General features: G+C 36.4%; 1 pseudogene; it reads left to right on the forward strand.

Moving 5' to 3' along the window:
- The window catches only part of LOC139438253 (TGF-beta-activated kinase 1 and MAP3K7-binding protein 3-like), a 47317-nt pseudogene that overhangs the window by 13592 nt on the left and 11734 nt on the right, over positions 1–21991 (forward strand).

The raw sequence follows: 21991 nt of genomic DNA on the forward strand, positions 1-21991 counted from the left end.
TGTAAAGTGTTATTAATAGGGGAAAGGGAAAAGGGGAGGGCTTTGGTTATATGGCAATCCCCCTATATTATCTAGTGACTTTTTTTATAACCTAAAGCTTCTTTGAAGTTAAAATGGAAAAACACAAGATACTGGGGAAGTAAGTATATGGAAGAAAATGTCATTGTACACACAAGACAACAGATCTTACAGTGATGAAGGTCAATGTCTAAAAAGCATTTTTTATTAAGATATAAATTTTTAAATTTTGTCCTTATTTAAAAGGTTTATTTTATTTATTTCTTCCCCCTCCTCTTGTTGTTTGCACTTGCTGTCTGCTCTCTGTGTCTGTTCATTTTTGCTCTCTGTGTCTGCTTGCCTTTTTTAGGAGGCACCAGTAACCAAACTGGGACGTTGCATGTAGGAGAGAGGCACAATCACTTGAGCCACATCTTCTCCCTGGTGGTTGTATCCAAATTGTGTCTTTTCATTGCATTGTTGCACCCACTCACTGAACCAACCCCTTGCCTCAGCTCCCTGTATTGTTCATCTTCTTTAGGAGACATCAGGAACGGAACCTGGGGACTTCCCATTTGGTAGATGGTGGCCCAACTGCTTGAGCTACACCTGCTCCCTGTATTATTTTTAAAAGCATTACTATTATTTCATCTTAGTTTTCTTTGGCTGCTCTCTTGGCTTCATCTTTGGAGAAGATTTGGGTCACAGAAGGGTCACTACTGTGGCAGGTGTGGGGTATCAGTGATGGGGTACGCATGGAACGGGGTTCTCCTGGGGCATGCCTCTGAGGCATGTGAATGTGTTCAAGGGTTCATGAGGCATTGTCACAGTGGGTCGAGATCCACACGATAACCAAAAGAATATTGAATTCCCATCCTGGGGAGATGTGTAACATTCTCTAATGGGAAAGTGAGAATCCTACAAGTACAGGGGCAGGGACTAGTGAGAGAGGATTGATGGTTGTGCCAACCCCTTGATGTCGATGATTGTACTCATGGAACTCTTTTTTTGAAATTGAAATTGAAATTTAGCCGAGTATTATATGTTGCCTAAGAGTTACCTCCTGAGGGCCTCCTTGTTGTTCAAATGTGGCCTCCTTTTAAGTCAAACTCAGCATATAAATGCACTCTCTTCCCCACAATGTGGGGCATGACTCCCCAGGATGAGCTTCTCTGGTACCAAGGAGTTATTACCAAGCACCAACTTGCAAAACCTGGAAAAAGTCCTTGAACATAAGTGGGAAAGGGTAAATACAAGTGAGTTTTCATGGCTAAGAAATTTAACATGAGTTGGAAGGTCATTCCAGAGGTTATGTTTATGGACATTTTGGCAGGATTTCATTGACTGCCACAGTAACTAGTGCCCCAAATAGCAGGGCTCCTGAGGGCTCTAGAAAAATCCAAACACTATAGGCAGGGCAGACCATTCAGGAGTTTGGCACTCTGCCAGTGGGCCTTACTTTGGAATTTATGACCCCAAGTGTAACAGAATTGGACTTGTCTGGGTTTAACTCTTCTGCCCTTTCTATTTGAACTTATGGTTAGTACTATACTTGGTAAGTACATGTCCAAGAGATTTAAATCTTTGGACCATCCATGCGCCAGTTTGGCCCTGAATCTCAGGAGAGTTTCAGAACCTACTCTTCAGTTCAATGGACTTATCCAGGAAAAATAACAAGGTGGTTATGTTGGACAATATCCTTGCCAAAGAACAGAGAGAGTCTAACTGCAAGCAAGATGGTTCCGTCCATCTGCTCCATGGAATCTAAGTACCCTCTCAATTAGAGGCAGAGTGGGCATTACCATCCTCAAATCCTCAAGATTGGGGAGTGAACAACTGCCTAAAATAGAGTTGTTAGTCTACCATTACCTTGTTATTATAGTAGCAATGGAAGAGCTTTTATCATTAATGTGGAGGCAGTAGCCACTGGAGATTCTGAGGGAAAGAAGAGGGAAAAATGGATGTAATATGGGGGCATTTTTTGGACAGTGGAATTGTCCAGCTTGCCATTGAGGTGACAGATACAGGCTATTATATATCTTTCATAACTTACAAAATTGCGTGGGGCAGAATGTAAAGTATAATGTAAATTATAATCCACATCTAGCAGCAATGCTTCAAAACATTCATCAACTGAAACAAATGTACCACACTAATGAAAGATGTTTTAATGTGGGAGACTGTGGGAGGGGAAGGGGAAAACACATATGGAAAGTCCCTATTTTTTTTATGTAACATTTATATAATCTGAACTTTTTAAAAAAATGATATTGGAATTTTTATTGGCATTGCATTGTATCTGTAAATCAGATAGGATAAAATTGACATCTTAACATCATTTGGTGTTCCAACCCATGAATATAGACGGTCCTTCCATTTATTGAGGTCTTCTTTGATTTTTTTTTTCTTTTTTTTCCCCCAATTTCTACTCAATTTATTCATTTTTAAAAAATGTTACATTCAAAAAATATGAGGTCCCCATTCACCCCCACCACCCCCAGCCCACCACTCCCCCCACAGTAACACTCTCCCCCATCATCAGAACACATCCACTGCATCTGGCGAGTACATCTCTGGGCATCGCTGTACCCCATGGCCTGTGGTACACACCATAGCCCACACTCTCCCACGTTCCATCCAGTGGGCCATGGGAGGACATACAATGTCCGGCAGTTGTCCTTGCAGCACCACCGAGGACAACTCCAAGTCCCGAAAATGCCTCCACATCTCATCTCTTCCTCCCATTCCCCGCACCCAGCAGCCACCATGGTCACTTTTTCCACATTTTCTCGATTATTAACCACCATAGTTCATGAATAGGATATCATTAAGTCCACTGTAATCCTTACTGTATTCCTCCTTCCTGTGGACCTTCGCTTTGTTGTGTCCATTCCATATCTATGTCAAGAGGGGGTTTAGATTCCACATGGATACTGGATGCAATCCTCCTGCTTTCAGTTGTAGGCACTCTAGGCTCCAAGAGAAGCTTAATAATTAGGAAAAAAGAAAAGAAAAGATAGGATGTAGAATTCTTTGGTTTCTTTAAGCAATGTTTTTTAGTTTTCTATGGTCTTTTATGTTCTTGGTTAAATTTATCCTAAGGATTTTTTTCTTTTAGTATTGCTATTGTAAATAGGATTATTTTTATGACTTCTCATAATCTTCATTAGTGATAGACAGAAATGCTACTGATTTTTTGCTTGTTTAATCCTACCACTTTGCTGAAACCACCTCTTAGTCCTAGTAACTTTGTTGTGGATATTGTAGGATTTTCTAGGTGGAGGATCATATCATCAGCAAATGGTAGAAGTTTTACTTCTTGCTTTCCTATTCAGGTGAATTTTTTTTCTTTTCCATGTCTAACTGCTTTAGCTAGAGCTTCTAGCTAAATATTAAATGATAGAAGCTACAGTGAGCATTCTTTTCTTGTGCCCAGTCTCAACCAGAAAGCTTTTAGTCTTTCACTGTTGAGTAGAGTGTTTGCTTTGGGCTTTTCATATATGCCCTTTACCATGTTGAGAACATTTCCCTCTAATCTTTAGACTGTTTTTTCAAGAAAGATTGTATTTTGATGAAAGTCTTTTCATGGTCAGTCAAGATGATTGTGGTTTTCTTCTTCAGTTTATTTAGGTGATGATTTAAACTGATCAGTTGTCTTGTGCTGAATGATCCTTGTATCAAGGGATAAGGCCCACATGATCACAGTGTGAAATTCCTTTACTGTGCTTTGGGTTTCAGTTAGCAAGTGTTTTGCTGAGGATGTTTTGCATCTATATTCACTAGAGAAATTGGTCTGTGATTTTCTTTTTCATTGTAATTTCATCCGGTTTTCTAGTAGGGTGATGTTGGCTTCGTAGAATGACTCTGGTAGCATTCTCTCCTCTTCACTTTTTTGTAAGAGCTTGAGCAAGATTGCTCTTTTATCTTCTTTGAATGATTGATAGAATTTACCTGTGTCACTTATGGTCCTGGCTATTCATTTTGGGGAGGTTTTTGATGATTGTTTCAATCTCCTTACCTGTGATTAATTTGTTGAGTCTTCTGTTTCTTCTAGGGTCAGTGTAGTTTGTGTGTTTCTAGAAATTTGTCCATTTCATCCATATTGTCTTGTTTATTAGAGTACAGTTTCTCATAATATCCTCTTATGATCTCTTTTATTTCTGTCATGTCAGTTGTAATGCACGCTTTCTCATTTCTGCAGCTTTTGTCCTTTTTTCTTTGTCAGTCTAACTAACGGTTTGTCAATTTTATTGATCTTCTCAAAGAACTAGCTTTTGGTTATGTTGATTCTCTTTTTTTGGTGGTGTTCTCCTTTCTCTTTCCTCCAGTATTTATTTCCATTCTTCTTGTTGCTTCCAGGATTAGTTTGCTGTTGTTTTTTTTAGTTCCCCTAAGTATGCAGTCAGGTCTTCCAATTTAGTTCTTTCTTCTTTTTTAAGGTAGACAATGAAGGCTATAAATTACTCTTTCTATACTGCCTTTGCTGTATCCCAAAGATGAATTTTCATTCTTGTGACCAACATGTGACCTATTATGAAGAATGATCTATGTGCCCTTGAGAATAATGTATTCCCTGCTTTTTTGGGGTATATGGCTCTATAAATTTTTGTTAGGTCTAGTTCATTTATCATAATATTCATGTTCTCGGTTTCCTTATTTATCCTCTGTCCAGATGTTATATCAAAGTCTCCAACTATTATTGTTGAGATATCTATTTCTCCCTGCAGTTTGCCATTGTGTGCCTCACATATTTTAGGTGCATTGATATTTATTATTATTTCCTCTTGATGAGTTGTCCCTTTTACTGTTTATCTCTTATATTAGTTTTGCATTTAAAATCTAAGTGTCTGAAATTAGAATTGCTACTTGAGATGTTTTATTGTTTACTGTAGATGTTTAATATTATTGATGAATTGCAAGGAGAAATGGATTATGTTTGTAATCTGATCTTTACCTGGCATGATTGAGTTATGATTAGGGTGGTTATTCCCCACCCCTTGGTGGGTGGGGACTCAGATAAGAGGCATGGCAAAGAACAGAATTGAGGTTTTCTGATAGAGTTTTGATGTTGGAATTTGCTGCCAAAGACTTAAGCTGGTGCCCCAGGAAGTAAGCTCACAGAGGGAAGAGAAGCCAGCCCCAAGAAGAAAGGAACCTTGAACCCAGAGAAAAACAAGTCCCAGGAATGTAGGAACCCAACAAGCCTGAACCCTTACAGATGTCATCAGCCATCTTGCTCCAAATAGACTTTGGTGAAGAAAGTAACTTAAGCTTTATGACCTTATAACTATAAGCTCCTACCTCAAATAAATATCCATGATAAAAAGCAACCAACTTCTGGTGTTTTGCAGCAGCACCCCTTTGGCTGACTAATACAGAAGTTGGTACTGAGGAATGGAGAAGCTTTTGTAATTACCAAAATGCTGGAACAGTTTTATAAATGGGTAAGGGATATTTTTTGGAGGACTTTTAAGATGACTGATGGAAAAGGCCTAGCTCAGTTTGAAGAGACTGTTGATAGCACTATGACTGCTAAAGAGATTTTTTATGATGCCTTTGAAGTAAATGATAAAACAATTATTGGAAACTGGAGGAGAGGTGAGCCATGTGATAAGTTGCAGAGAACTTAGCAAGATTAATTCCTGGTGTTGTATGGAAGGGAAAATTTGAAAATGGCAAGGCTGAGCATTTAGGTGAAGAACTTTCCAAAGTAAACTCTGAGAATGCAGCTTGGCTTCTACTTGCTGCTTTTAGCAAAATGCTGCATGAGAGAGAATAAGCTAAGTAATGAATTGTTTGGCAAAAGGAAAACAGAGACTGATTCCAGAAGTTCTAAGCCTTTGGAAATCAAGCTACCAAATGAAAGTGGCCCATTTCAGTACTTAACTAAACTTGGAACTGTTAATTAAGATTGAAGGTGTAGTTACCTAGGAAAGACTTGTGGAAAGTCTTACTGTCTGATGGCTTGGACCCCTGCCTCCAGCTAGCTAAACCAACAGTCTGTTTCAGAGTGCTGGATGAACAAAACCACTGTCAGCCTGGAATAAAAAGGACACGGAAAGGAGAGCTTGAAGGAGAAATAGCTTTAAGAGGAAAACAATGGAAGCTGAGATCTGGCATTCAGACATCACTTTGGGCCAAGAGAGGAACCCGACCCTTGTGTACAGAGAGGGTGAGTTTGTTCCCTCTTAGTGGATGTTCCTGTCCAATGTTCTGGGAGAGTTTTGCTGCCCCAGGTACATAGAGGGTGGGACACATACCCCAAGGATTAGAGTCATTAAGGACAGCACCCCACAGTTCTGAGTGGAATGGACCTGTCCCACAAAGGTTAGGGGAGGCCAGGTGGTCAACCTGTTACTCTGAGAGGGTTGAGCCCGTATGCAAGGGTTAGGGAGGGCCAGGTGGTCAACTCATTGCTCTGAAAGGGTTGAGCTTGTATGCCAAAGTGTAGGGGGAATATTGTCTTCACATCATTGTACTACGGGAGTTAAGACACTAACCCAAGGATTGGATGAAGAGTGGCTGTCACCCCAACACTCTTGGAAGGCGAGGTCTGGAGCTTGGTTGACACCCAGATGCCTAATGAGGGTGGAACCAAGAAAATGGCCATTGGGCAAGCATGTGGAAAGGGTGGGTTCCTATAAGATCCCAAGGAGAAGAAACCATCATCTTAAGAATGACTCTCAGACTTTAAAATCAAATAGAGGATGTCCTGCAGGTCTACTGAACTGCAGAATAACTAACTCATGGTTCCCTTCCAATTTCTCCTTATTGTAATGAAAATGTTAACCTTTTTCTATCCAGTTGTATATTAGAAGCAGATTGTTTTGTAATTTCAGAGGTCTGTAGCAGATATGACTTGTCCCAGTACAAACTGTATTTCTTTAAATTGTGATATGATTTATTACTTGCATTATAACGATTTGGTTTTTTTTTTTAATATTTTATTGTCTTTTGGAATTCAAAGGGTGGAATGTAGTTTAATATTATTGATGTATTCCAAAGAGAAATATTGGGTTATGTTTGTAATCTTATCTGTACCTGGCATGATTGAGTTATGATTAGGGTGGTGATTCCCCACCTCTTGGTGGGTGGGGATTTATAGATAAAAGTCATGGCAAAGAACAGAGTTGAGGGTTTCTGATGTTGGCATTTTGATGTTGGAGTTTGGCACTGAAGACTTAAGCTGGAGCCCTGGGAAGAAAGCATGCAAAGAAAGAGAAGCCAGCCTCAGGGAGAAAGAAACTTGAACCCAGAGAAAAGCAAGCCTCAGGAATGTAGGAACCCAGGAAGCCTGAATCCTCACAGACACCAGCAGATATCTTGCTCCAAGTAGACTTTTGTTGGGGAAATAACTTACGCTTTATGACCTGGTATCTGTAAGCTCCTACTCCAAATATATACTCTTTATGAAAACCAACCAGTTACTGGTATCTTACTATTTGTGTGAAATATTCTTCTAACTTTTCACTTTCAGTCTAATTGTATCCTTGCGTCTAAGGTAAGTCTCCTGTAGACAATATACAGATGCCTTTTTTTTTTTTTTTTTAATCCATTCTCTCAGTCTGGGTCTTTTGACTAGGGACTTAAGTTCATTAATGTTCAATGTTATTGTGGTAAAGGTGTTACTTACTCCATCCATTTTATCCTTTGGCTTTCCATTGTTTTACATTACATGTCATCTTAGCCTCTAGTTTTCCTTATTTATGATCTTCACTTCTACATCCTTCTCTGAGTCTCTCACCTTTGTCTTATCTTTTCATTCTAAGCACTCCCTTTAGTATCCTTTGCAAGATTTCTGGTTGTCTTTTAGTGAAAAATATTCTGTTTTTATTTGTGAAGAATTTAAATTTACCCGTTTTTGAAGGACAGTTTTCCTGGTTGAAGAATTCTTGGCTAACTGTTTCTCACTTTCAGTACCTTAAATATGTCATATCACTGCCTTCTTACCTCCATGGTTTCTGATGGGCATTTTTGTTACTGAACTTGTATGAGATACATTGTTTTTCTCTTGCTGCTTTCAGAATCCTCTCTTTGTGTCTGCCATTTGACCTTGGGAATAATAGGTTTATTCAGATTTATTGTTTGGAATGTGTTGTCCTTCTTCGTTATTGATATTTATGTCTTTCATAAGTATTAGGAAATTTTCTGTCATTACTTCTCAGATATTCTTTCTGTTCCTTTCTCTTCTCCTTCTGGGAAACCTATAACATGTTTCACAGCGTCATTTAATCCGCTGAGTCCCTGCTCAGTTTTTTTTGTTTTGTTTTGTTTTGTTTTGTTTTTTTCTGTTCTTTCTCTTTCTATGTTCCTGTCTTTTCAAATTTAGGTTATCTTCTAACTCACGAATTCTGCCCTCTGTCAATTCAAATCTGCTGTTACATGGCTCTAATGAATGTATTTTAAAATTTCAGACAGGGAGATTTTCCTTCTATTAGATCTATTATTCCTTTCTTTTCAGGGTTTCAAGTTGTTTTTTATGCTCACCCAGTGTTGTCTTAATGTCCTTTATCCTTTTATCTAGTTTTCCTTCAACTCTTTGAATTGGTTTAGGGGATTTGTGTGAATATCATTGATTAATTTTCTTAAATCCTGTGTCTTGTCATGGTTTTTTATTTGTTCCTTTGACTGGGCCATATCTTTTTCTTATTATGGTTTGTAATATTTTGCTAATGTCTGTTGATCTGATTATGCTGGTGAATTTACTCTGATGATCAAATTCTTCCCTAATGCTTTTGTTTCATGAATGCTTTTTGATTTTTATCTCATCTTATTTCAAATCTTTAAAATTGTCCAACTTAGGTTAATAAAGTATGGCCAGGGACTCAACTAAATGGGGCACAGACGAAATCCAGGGGTCCAGTGATTTGGGCAAGATTCCAAAAAGTTTTTTTACCCTCTTTTTGCAGTTTCCCTGCCTGCCAATAAGTCAACATTTCCATGAAGGTGTCTTTCAACCTCTACTTGCTGGGTTGGGTAGGACAGAGATTTCAAGAGGTCTTGGCTGTCCGAATTCACTGAAAAGCAATCTCTCTGCCCTCCACCACAATTTCCTTCTGAGTAAGGAAGACACCTGTTTTTCTCTTAGTTGGCCATAGGTTTTACCAAGCCACTTTGCCTTGAGAGTGGGGATGGGTGCCATTCTCAGGTGTGGGGATGAGTAGTACATAGTTTTCATTTCAGCTTTTTGTCTCTCTGTCCTTTTAAAGAGAGTGGTATGCAAAAAGATGTTATGCCTATTTCTTTAGGAATCTGTATTATTTGTGTATGTAAAAGTATAATAGTACAAGACAGTAAATCAGAAATGCAGTTTAGGTGTTTGGTAAAATATTAAGTACTTAATTTTCAGAAATAGAAACCCAGGCAACTCTTGAATTACAGAGATATCTCCATGAAAATATTCCATATTTTTGATAAATTGCTATTTAACTTTCAGAGATAGGCTTTTTTCCTTTGGTTTTATTAGATGCTATGAGCAGAATTTTGGAAACTTATTGATAAGTGCTTAGTGGTTCTCTTGTGGTCTTTGGAAATACCTCATTGACGATGACATTTTTTAAAAAGTCATAAACAAATGGAATTATAAAGTCTACTATGATAATGCCTTATCCAGGCCCACTGTTCAGCTTCATTATTCATTTCTGTCTAAAATATCTCTACCAAAAATACATAGGAAGGAAACAGAAGAGCTCCTTCAGGTACTTGCTTTTTCTGATATGGAAAAAAAGTGTTTTTTCCACAGGATCCTGAGAAAGTAGTCTTACTATTTAGAGCTCTGAAATAAATCACTAAATCTTTATTATAAAAGCTGAGAAATATGTTTTAAACTATTAATAAACCACGTTAATATCACATGACTTGCCCATAGGAAAGGAATATGTAATTCCTAATTAATATTTCTAAATGACTTTTCTCCTTAGCATTTTAAGGTATTGTAATTACTATAGTGTTAATATTTTGTCTCGTATCACTTGTTTTTTTTATTTCTTTTTTATTGATTTATTAGAAGTATCAGGGATTGAACCTTGGACCTTGTACATGGGATGCAAGCACTCCACCACTGAGCTACATCTGCTCCCCACATAACTTTATTTTATTTTGATTCTGCTAGTTCATTGGACATCCACAGTTACTCTGATGATACTGCTTAATGGCATATTACAATGCTGTGACTTAAGAAACCCTTTTCCTTCACTATTTTCCTTCACTATTACTTAGCATTCAGTTAACAAACTAAATTTAACACTTAACAAGCTAAATGCTTTGGCACAGGTATTATTATTATAAGGCAGGTATTGTTGAGATCTGCCTTACAATTGACTTAACCTTTGGCAGTCTAATGAGAGTATTGCTAAAAGCTTCATTATCCAAGTATTTAAGTTCTACTCCTTGACTTTATTGTTTACTATACAAATACAGTAAAGAAATAAAGCACACCAAGGAAAATAAAAAATAAAGTGAACTTTTTATCATTTAAAATAATTTCTATGATGATAAAGTTGATTAAAGTGTGCATGTGCTACATTAATTTTTCTTTTGATCTAGAAAAAGAAGACAAGAGAATTTATATTCATGTATAAATTCTGACTCAATTTCTTGTTTTATGACCTAGGGAAAAATATGTAATCTCTTTGTGCCCAAGTTTCTTAACCTACAAATTGGGGGTGATATATGTACCTACGTACACGATTGTTGTGAAGAAAGAATAAACAAATCTGCCACATACTAAACATTCATTAAAATAACTGCTGTTGTAATCATCTTCTTTGGTAATGCCAGTTTAAAAGTTGGTGTTATAGTTTCCCTTGCCATAAAACTATATAAAATAAAACATTAGTGCTCTGTGATTAAAGAAGTATTATAGTTTTTTGTATCATAGAACACTGGTTAATATAGCCCACCTCTTTATATGCATAGTTTGTTTTTTATTTGTGTGTGGTCATTTGGATATCCCCATTTTTCCTGTCTACCTCTTTAGAAAACAGACATACAGGACTTCTTAAACATACCCTAACTTGAGGCCAGGTTCTTGGTAATATTGAATTGGAATACTTAAGATGAAAACAGTTCTTAAATATTGGGCTTGATAATGCCTTAGCCTCAATTGTAATTTTGGGTCCTTTTTTTACTAGACTGAGGAAATGACAAGATTGAGAGGTATGAACAGACAACTGCAGATAAATGTATTCTGAAAGAAGTTGATCTCCTTCTTTCTAGAGGTATAGACTCTATTATTTGGTAAACCATACATAATAATATGATATTACGCTGCTTTTTTGGTTTTACAGATTTAAGAGAGATGTTACATGAGGTTACAGTTCTGGTAGAAACTTTCACTTCCTGGTCCTATATTAGATTTGGAAGATTAAAAGTAGTTTTACTTGGGCAAATTAATCATTAAGTTCTTACCTTGTAGGCTGTGTTATTGTCCTGCATTTTTCTTTTTTTAGTTCTTGATTTTGAATATTTCATAAATGGGTGGGATTTCAATTTTTATAATGTGTGCTTGTAACGTAAAATATCTATAAAAACAGAGCTTACAAATCATACTAGATTTATGCATTTTAAACTCATTTCCTCATGTCATTTTTTATACTGAGAAATATATCTTACTCTTTTAGTATTCTCAGTTTATTATAGCAGTACGCTGCAGTAGAGGCACTCATATGATTTCTCTTACTCAGCTCACCATTTTAAGTGGTATTCTTTTATTTACTTACTAATATATAGTTTCTGATGTTCACAGCATTAAACCCTCATTAACAATGAACCATATTTAGACATATACATATACTGTTGCTTCTTTTGGTTGGATTGTTTGCTTACACAGTCATTTGTCTAATCCTAGACTTGTTTATCCTAGTTTTATAACTTAGTAATTTAATGTTTTATAAACTGACAAGAATGGTGAAGAAGCTATCCTTTCCATAGAAGTTAAAGGGCAAATGCTTCAGAAAGACTTGTAAATGCTTTGGAAAGTCATAAAAGCAAATCACTAAAATATATAGATGCTTCTGTAAATTGGGTATGGGTGAAAACAACTGAGAAAACTGTAGGGTTCTGCCAAAAGGTTGCTTTGTAAGAGTCCTTGATTTTTTTCTTGCCCTGCTATAGAAGAAATCAAAGCAGGAAACTCAATGCCATCACTTGTATGGATTATATAAGATAGACAATACAGAATTCTAGTCAGCAGAGACTTATTTAAAAAAAAAAGACATTCATTAAAAGAATGATATTTATGTTTTGTTATATTATAAGACAATTTTTTTCATTCTCAATTCTTGGTTTTAATTGATCCTTTTTTATAATAACCTACAATTACTTTAGAACCATCAAAAGACTATCTACTGTAACATAGCCCATTGCCAGTTTTAGGTAAGATTAAATAGAGCAAATTTGAATGTGAAAGTTTGGCAGACTAGTTAGGTATACTTAAAATTACTTTATAAATCTAATCTTGATACAGTCTGCTAACTATAACCGTCAAGAGCATTACTGTGAATAATGTGGAGATTATACAAACTGTAGAATGTGTGTGTGTGTGTGTATTCTTTGAAGCATAACAAAAACACTAATCCAAATACTTGATTAGAATATTTCAGTGAGACTTATGAGATCTAGAAATGTTTAGAAAATTATTGGAGTCATGGACCTGAAGGGTATTGGGAATGAAAGACAAAGAGAGTTTGGGATCAGGGAATCTGGGAGCATTGAAGCCTCAAGCTCATCAGGAAAGTTTATTAATCTCAGGGGCTTCTTTATATACTCCAAGCAATCATGAAAACCAGCAAATATCCTAGCTAACTATTCCCATTATGTTAACCTATATAACACAATGGATCAAAATCTACAATTATAATTCAAAGTACAAAATTTCCATGTTCTATTATATTGTTGAGAAAGCATACCCATAAATTGTGTTACCCAGGTTGTCCTGTTCTACCTAGTCCTCATTTCACCTGAATGTACACATCCCCTTGCTAGATTTATGACCTGCACATATAGCTATGGAGACAGCATGACTCGGTGATCAAGGAAATAAATTGCTTCCATGGAAACAACATGCCTTTGTTTCCCACATTTCCCCCTTTTTGTTTTAGTCAGGGTGGCTGTGCCTGTCTTATGTTGCCCTCCTCTGAGAGTCTTACCTGTAATTCACTACCAGCCAAGCACACTGACCATGGGGTACTCATTGCAAGGTTCTTGCAAGTTCCAAATTATTGGCTTGTCCCATAGCATTCACATGGTACAAACACCTTGTCCCAGGCAGGCAGCAACAATGAGCAACAAGATTAACACACAAAGTCCTATTCCTAATGCTGATTTAAAAAAAATGTTGAGACATCCACCAATTTACTGGATTAAACTTATTGAAATGAGAAATCAAATCATTAAAGATATCCTTATCAGCTACATAAATATGATTATGAGACATTTCCAATATCTTTTTCTGTAATTCTTCTATTTCTAATGACATATTATTCTTATTACCTATCAAATGATTTTTAATCTTTTCCCAGTCAAACATAGAATTATTATAAGCAAGTGGAGTAATACAAAAAGTACTCTTCTTCCAATCATATCTTAAACCTCTAAGTAAATTTAATTTATATACTTGATCTCCAAGATGTAAAAATGCTGATTATAGATCATTAACTCTATTGTTTAATTCATCAATATGTTCTTGACTATGCCATAAGTCACTAGCATTCTTATGCCAATCATGCACATATTGCTATGTTTGCACAGTCTCATGTAAGGCCATGGTAGCTGTAGCAGCAGCTGCAATAACACCAGTCAGTCCCAATATGCCAGCTACTAACAGTCCCACAAATCACTTTGAGTACTTCAGGATTTCTTGAGCCATATGGAACAGCAGTTGACTCTTATGTGAGGATTGCCAAATTTGGTTCAGTCGCAATGGAATCCACACTCCCTGCCACCTTTGAGCCATTGTAATGAACTCTCCATTCTGTAAAATAGTCTCAAACTGGTATACAATGCCCCACTTTTATAAAATAGAGCATTCTTAGTTATAGTTTTCCAACCACAAATATAATGATCTCTTGTGATTGAAAATGATGAGTTTGATTTAAATGTAAATATTGACCATTCTTACTCTTATTCTCAATCCATTCTGTTGTAGGTGCTATTCCCTGAAAAATTTTCCACAAATTCTTTTGATTATGCATAGATATAATATTACACCATGGAGAAGGGATTCATTTCCCTTTATATTTCCAAACACTATTATTTTTGGTAAAAATTAGTTTTTCATCCAAATCAAGGGATTCATGAAAGGGATATTGCATATTACTAATGTGCTGTCCTTTACTATTTAGACCATACCAAATAAATCTGCCATTATATTTGGTGGGGATCCCCATAGGGGCACTTTCCCACACTATCCCATAGGAATAGTTATAGGTAGGTTTTTTAATCCCCATGTAATTATAAGAAAGAAATAATGTTACTAAAGACATAGTACTATTTTTTTTTAAAGATAATCATAGTCCAATTTTTAAAAAACATACATGGAAGATGGTTACCAAAGCATAGGGGTCAATAATCAAATGGTATTATGAGATTATAGATTCTTTTTCCTTCCTCATGGGGCTTAATTGGTAACCTATCATCAGTTGGTCTAGGGAATATATGGGTCTTATTCAGATAAATGGGAATGGATGGATCTTTCCAGGTTAACACTGTAAGTAATGGGGGGTTAGGTATATAGGCCCAATAGGTGTAATTACCCACAGCTTTCTCATTACTTATGATCACCATCATAAGTTGTAGGAGACACCATTTCTTCATTCCACAGCTTAATCCTCTTCAAGGTAGCCAAATTTGCTTTCCATTTTCTGAAATGACAAGAGCATAGTCTCACCTCCATACTTTAATCCTGTCTCTTTTCCATTCATTGCTTAAAATATCTTTCCAGAATATTGGTTGATCTTCATTTCCAGTGTCCACTGTAGATTTTTGATATTTTCCAAAGTGACATTCCACAGGTGTAAATGAATTATAAACATTAAGAAAATTTAAAGTAAGTAAGGCTTTTGCCAATTGATCGTTTGGTGTTATACCATCATCTCCTCCTTTTTGTTTTAAAAGCATAGTTTTTAGGGTATGGTGGCAGTGTTCAAATATGGCTTGACTTGTAGGATTATAAGGAACTAGTAACATGCTCAATAGCATACGTAGAACAAAAGGAAGCAAAAGGCTTACTTGTGTAAGAAGGGCCATTATCAGTTTTAATTTTCAAGGGACATTCCATCACAGCTAAAGTAGACCACAAATGAGAATGAGTGTGATGAAAACATTCACCACTTTGTGCAGTAGCCCACAAAAATGAGAGTGTCAGTACAGACATGAACATATTGTAATTTACCAAATGAGGGTATGTAACATCCATCTGCCACAGTTGATTAGGAGCTAGGCTTCTGGGATTAGTTCCAGCCTGAAAGGGCACTGTGGCCAAGGGTCCATAAATGGGACAGCTATTAATAATCTCTTGAGCTTGATGTTTTGTCAATTGAGGAAATTTATGTTGGTCCCTTATTAGTAATATGAGTCAATGCATAATATTTAGTTGCATCCTGCAAACATCCCACTAACAGATCAGCTTGGGCATTTTGGGTAGCTAGAGCCCAGGAAGGGAAGAATGAGACCAGATATGAGTAATATATATGGGCTGACTTCTTTGCCAAATGAGGGCTTGAAGGTCAGCAAAAAGTAGAGACAATTCATCAGGAATAAAAATATGAGCTGTTTCAATATGAGCTACAGTTTAACACACATATTTAGAATCAGAGACAATATTCAAGGGCTCCTGAAATGTTTGTAAATCCTTAATGATGGTTGAAAACTCTGTGCATTGAGCAAATGAATACAGAATCGGCCAAACCTGTTCTTTTTGAGAGGTAACATTGCTGCTTTTCCATTACTACTACCATCAGTAAATACGGTGTGAGCATTTTCAATAGGAACAGTTTCACAATTTTTGGTAAAATCCAAGTGGTTCCTCATAAGAACATTAACAGTTTGGAAGTAGGATAATGATTATCAATAATGCCTTGAAAATTATGAATAGCAATTTGCCATTGAGGATTAGTTATATATGTGTTCAATTTCTTTATGAGAAAGATCACAAATAATTCTGTCTGGATCAGACCCCTTTAATTGTAATAATCTAACAGCATTTTGCTAAATAATTTTTGGAGATATGTCTGCAATCTCTTTTATTATTAGGTAAAAAAAAAATTCTAATATACCTTCTTGCCAAAATAAAGCTGTAGGAGATTGAGGGGTTGAGAAATAAGCAAATCAATAGATTTGCCAGGTTCTATTTGTGTTAATTGCCCTTGAGAGATTCGATCCTCTACCAATGCCAATTCTTTTTCAGCCTCTACAGACAATGGTCTAGGGCTTGAAAGATCTACATTCTTTCTGATAGTGACCAGGCTTTGCACATTTAAAACAATTTCCTTTCTCTCCTCCTTTGAGATACCGTAAAAGGCTGTGGCCAACACCACCATCTGATGAGCCATAGAGTCAATATCCTGAGAAGCCTTAATATAATCTTGAGTTGAACCTCCTGCTGCCTTCAAGGGTCAAATTGCCTTTTTACATTCACTGTTAGCATGATCAAAAGCAAGCATTTACAAAATTACCTCTCTTGCTTCTGGAATCTTTATTGTTTTCATCAAAATGTCAGTTAATTGGGCTACAAATTCCATTTATATTTCATTAACTCCCTGGATCACTTTGGCAAAAGATTGAGCAGGTTTTCCAGGTGTACAAATCCATTTCCAAGCTGCCAAACATGAATTGCACACTTGTGTTATGGCCTGATCATTGTATTGGGGCTGTCTTTGAATTCCAGACTAATCACCAATACCCAATAATTGTTCAGCAGAAAGAATGGGAGGAATCTGTATTGTGTTACAGTGCACAATCGTATTGGCTTCTGTCCACCAGGTTTTAAATTGCAAAAACTCAGCCAAGCTTAAAACAGTTCTAGCCAGCATGTCCCAATCCCAGGGGATAAGTTGGTCAGCTTGAGCCAGCCCAGGCACTAGGCCAAAAGTGTAAGGACTATTAGTTCCAAATTGTGCACAGCCTTGTTTAAGTTCTTCAGAATTTTAAATGGCAGGGGTTCATGATGAAAATTATATCCCCCTTGAGGGCTGTTTGCATCTGGGTGAACTTGTTGAATGGTTACTGGGAAAGCTGTTAGTAATCACATTGCTTCAGGATCTCCCTGTTGAGATCCTTGCAGCAAACAACACATTAAGGAGTAGATGGAACTGGATTAGGTACATTGTTAGTGTAGGGCCTGGTGTCAATGGTATCAGTAAATATTCCCAGGGCTGTCGGCATTGTAATCAGGGGGACCGTAGGGGTTACATTACAGAAATTAGGGTAAATGCTGGCTTTAGAAATATTCAATTTAGACATCTGCTTAGGCAGAAAGGGGTGTTTCTTTCTCATTGGGGGGCTCATCCTCATCCTTGTCCTCTATTTCCTCCCTGTCCTCACTCAGATGGCCCATGTCAAGGGGCTCCCTGTAAAAGATGGTAATTTCCTCCTCCCCCACTTCAGACTGCAGCAGATCTAAGGCTGCTACAATCAGTTGGCCTAAAGCCCACAGCAACAGTGGTATAGTCTCTCCTCTCTGGTATGCGCTATATAGTGCCTTCATTACCTGTTTCCAATGTTTAAAATTTAAAAGACTTTTTCCTTGTGGCTGAAACCAATAACAGTGTTTTTGTTCTACAGCAAGAAGTTCAAGGAAATCAGCAGTTTTCACTGAGACTCTGACAGTATCTAAGAGTCTTTAGAACCTGTGAATATTCTTCCAGACATCCTGTTGATTTCCCATACCCTGATGCTAGTGGACAGCAAAATTAAGATTCTTACCACTGTATTGTCAGACTCGAGTCACCTTTCGATGGATGCCTCAACCTTTCAAGAAAGTTTTCAGTTTCCGTGTTTCTGATACTGCCATCTCTGCTCCTGTCACTTCTTCAGGCCCCATGTTGGGCACCAGATGTCAGACTTGCAGACCCAAAGGGTTTTGGGAATGAAGGACAAAGAGAGATTGGGATCAGGGGATCTGAGAGCATTGGAGCCTCAAGCTCATTGGACAAGTTTATTAATCTCAGGGCCTTCTTTATATACCCCAAGCAATTGTGAGAACCAGCAACTATCCTAGCTAACCATTCCCATTACCTCAACCTGTGTAACAAATGGATCAAAATCTATGATTATCACTCAAAGTACAAAATTTCAGTGTTCTATTATATTGTTGAGAAAGCATACCCATAAATCTTGTTGCCCAGGTTGCCCTGTTCTACCTAGTCCTCATTCCACCTGAGTGTACACATATCCTTGCTAGATTTATGACCTGCACGTGTAGCTATGGAGACAGCATGACTCAGTGGTCAAGGAATAACTTGCTTCCATGGAAACAACATGCCTTTGTTTCCTACAGAACATAAACTATAAATTAAGTTTTGAACAAATAACGTATGTGACATCCATCTTAAAAATTAAAAAAAAAAATAGTATAATGGCTTTGAAGTTCTATTTAAGAATAGTTTTCATAAAATTGTTTTAAAATAAAAGAGCTTATCATTCTTAAACTTTCATAAGCTAAGAACTGTGTTTCGAATCATGTTTGGCAATAAACTCTTGATACTTTACTATTTCTAAATTCCATTGTAAGTGGTCCAAATATAGTAATATAACCAACTTCTATGCCTACACTCTGAAAAACTTTTTAAGTGTCCAGTCTGTACCTACCAATTAAGACAAAATTCTAGGCACTTTTTGGACATTTAAACTAGATATCATCATTGTATTATTTGATGAAAAGCAGCTATATTGTTGGCTTAGGTGAGGAAAACTCCTTGAAAAAATATAACAATCAGGAGGTTCAATAAATTTCAATAATCAGTATTGTACAATGTCCTCTATAAAGAAAAATAGTTCGGGAACACCTCTTAAGATAGAGGTGTTCATAACAATCAGATTAAGATGATAGATGGGTAGAAGTGAAGATAGGTCTCAAAACCAGAACTTCCATCAAAACTTACTTTGGAAGAATCATGGCAGGACATGTGATTGAAATGTCACCAGTTTAGTTGGTGAACATTTTAAATAGATAAACTTTTTAAGGCAAGATTAAATATTTATAATTGTTATAACTTCTAAAATAGGCCCAATATCTTTTATCATTGATAAGTAACATTTAAAATAGCCTTTTCTGGACCTAAGATTGTCTATATGCTGCAGTTATTTCACTTTTGCCTAGACTGTTTAGTTCTTTCAAAGTAGAACTCTAATAAGAATAATCTTTATGATTTAGTATTTGCCTTCATAATCAAATTAATAATGGGTACAGTTGAGGGTAAATTATGAAGAAGTAAAGGTAATCTTTCACCATTTCAATCTTAAATAGTTCTCTCTTACAAAACAGAGAAAACAGCTCAATCATCCTATCATTTCTCTTCTTTATTTACTTCCCCCAGTGCCTTGTATGCTTAGTTCTGAGTACTGGCTAAGGCAATGAAACTTGCAGTTGGATAAATATTTCTGGGTATAGTAAATTATAGACAAATAATAGTGCATTAGTATAACCAAAACTTTAACTCAGATTCAATGAGAGAAGGATGGATAATGAGCTTCTTCAATCTTTTTTTTTAAAGATACATAGATCACACAAAATGTGACATTTAAAAATATAGGAGGTTCCTGTATATCCCACTCCCCACTCTCTACTCCCTGCCCCCACTCCCACATCATCAACTTCTTTCATTGTAGTGGCACATTCATTGAATTTGATGAATACATTTTGGAATTTTGCTACACTGCATGGATTATTGTTTCCATTGTAGTTTACACTCTCTCCCAACACATTCAGTGAGTTATGGCATGACATATAATGTCCTGCATTGTGACTTGCCAGTGGGCCCCACTTTGGAATTTGTGTTCCTGAGTGTGATGGAGTTGGATTCAGATGTTACTTCTATACACATGCTTATTCTGTCACTTTTACTGAATCTGTCACTTTTACTGTGTTGGCGCTGGGGTTGGTATATATTCAGAAGACTTAAATCTCTGGACTGGCCATGTGCCAGCTGGGCCCTGAGCCTCAGCAGAGTTGCAAATCCTATCTCAGTTCATTGGACTTACCCAGGTCAGCTAATGGAGGTAAGGATGGTTGGCCACCACACCAGGGAACCAAGAGAGTCTATCTGCAAGCAGGAGAATCCCATCTATCAGCCATGTGGGATCTAAGCCCCCTCTCAATTTAGAGGTGGGGTGGACATTGCCATCCCAGGGTCCTCAGGATGGGGGAATAATATATGGATTAGAGTGGAATAAGTTTTATTCTACTAAAGAATTATTGTGAATGTAGCAATGGGAGAGTGCCCATAGGAGTTGCTGAGGCCCGGGAGAGGGAAGAAGAGTTGTGATAGGGGGGCATTTGGGGGGCAATAATTGCTTTTTTTTCATGTTTTATTTCTGTAGTTTATTTTTTATAAAGTTAAATAACAGAAGAAGGAATCCTTAATTTCTGATGCCATTTTTTACAGGCAACTTTGATCCAAAAGCCACAAATAATTTTTATGACAACATTGAACCTTGCCCAGTTGTACCACCTAAACCCTCTAAAAAGACTAGTAGTGATATGTCGCTGACATCATAGAAATAAAAAGTATTCTTTGGAATTTCTATTAAAGACATTCATGAATTTATTCAGTGCATGTACACATACACACAATCTCTCTACTGATTTTGACCTTAATTTAGAAATGATGAAATATCTCCAAATTACAATTTTAAAAGGCATCAAAATTGCAGAATTCATAAATATGTAATTTCAAGAATGTACAAAAACAGTACAGTATGTGCAGTAGGTATAACATTCATTGACAGGCCATACAAACAAAAAACTTTGTATAGTCAAAGGTTAGCATAAAGAATAAGTGTCACAGAACCATTGTTTTGAACAACTAGTTTTGGTAGCTGTTACATAGGAATGATTTCCAATTAAAGGGTATTCAACCTGCTTTATTTTTATGTCACCAGTGTTTAATAGACATTTTAGTATCTCAACTGGTGAATTTCATTTATCTTTTATTTTATGATGAATAATTGAATTTATATTTACTTTTGTCCCATGTGTATAATTTTTGTTATTGGACCATGTGTTTATAAGTATCACTGTCAGAACTGATCTGGAATATGCATTTTGTGTGATAATCCCTTTTGTTTTAACCAGCACAATATAGGCTACTTGAAACTATATGTAATAGAAGAATTATGTAGAAAAATCATATGAACGTTAACTTTCTAAAATTTCATCAGACTTCATTTTTAAACAAGCACCATGTAAAATTTAATTACCTGTTCTAAATTACTTAATGTATTTCAAGCTCAGAACAGACTCTTTCAAAGTATTTTGTTTATGAGTAGTAGTGCAAATTTTTTTCAATTGTTTAGTGCTACCATGGATGCTTTATCTAGTCTGCATTTAAAGTAGCTGATTTCCAAAAATGGTACAAAGCGGTATCTGAATGACTGTCAAGTAGTAGCTGTGTCACTGTGACATATATACATTTCCAGGCTAAAAGTAACTGAGTTGTTTATTACTGATTATTTTGAAGTTTTTGTTAAATGATATATACATCTATGAAATTCATTTACTTGAGCACCTGGAAAGGAAGCATTAGGTTGATTTTCAGCTAACAGGTTTAAAGGTAGTCATATCACCACATTTAAGGAATGCATTAAAACTTATAGCCTAGGAATAGACGACCAAGTTGATACAGGCATACCTCATTTTATTGTAATTCACTTTATTGTGCTCTCTAGTAGCATGTGTGCTCACTCATGTCTCTGTCATATTTTGGTAATTCTCACAATATTTAAAACTTCATTCTTACTCTCATCTATTATGGTGATCTGAGATCGCGGTGTTTAA

Source organism: Dasypus novemcinctus, chromosome Y (assembly GCF_030445035.2).
Source record: "Dasypus novemcinctus isolate mDasNov1 chromosome Y, mDasNov1.1.hap2, whole genome shotgun sequence".
In the NCBI taxonomy this organism is placed as follows: domain Eukaryota; kingdom Metazoa; phylum Chordata; class Mammalia; order Cingulata; family Dasypodidae; genus Dasypus; species Dasypus novemcinctus.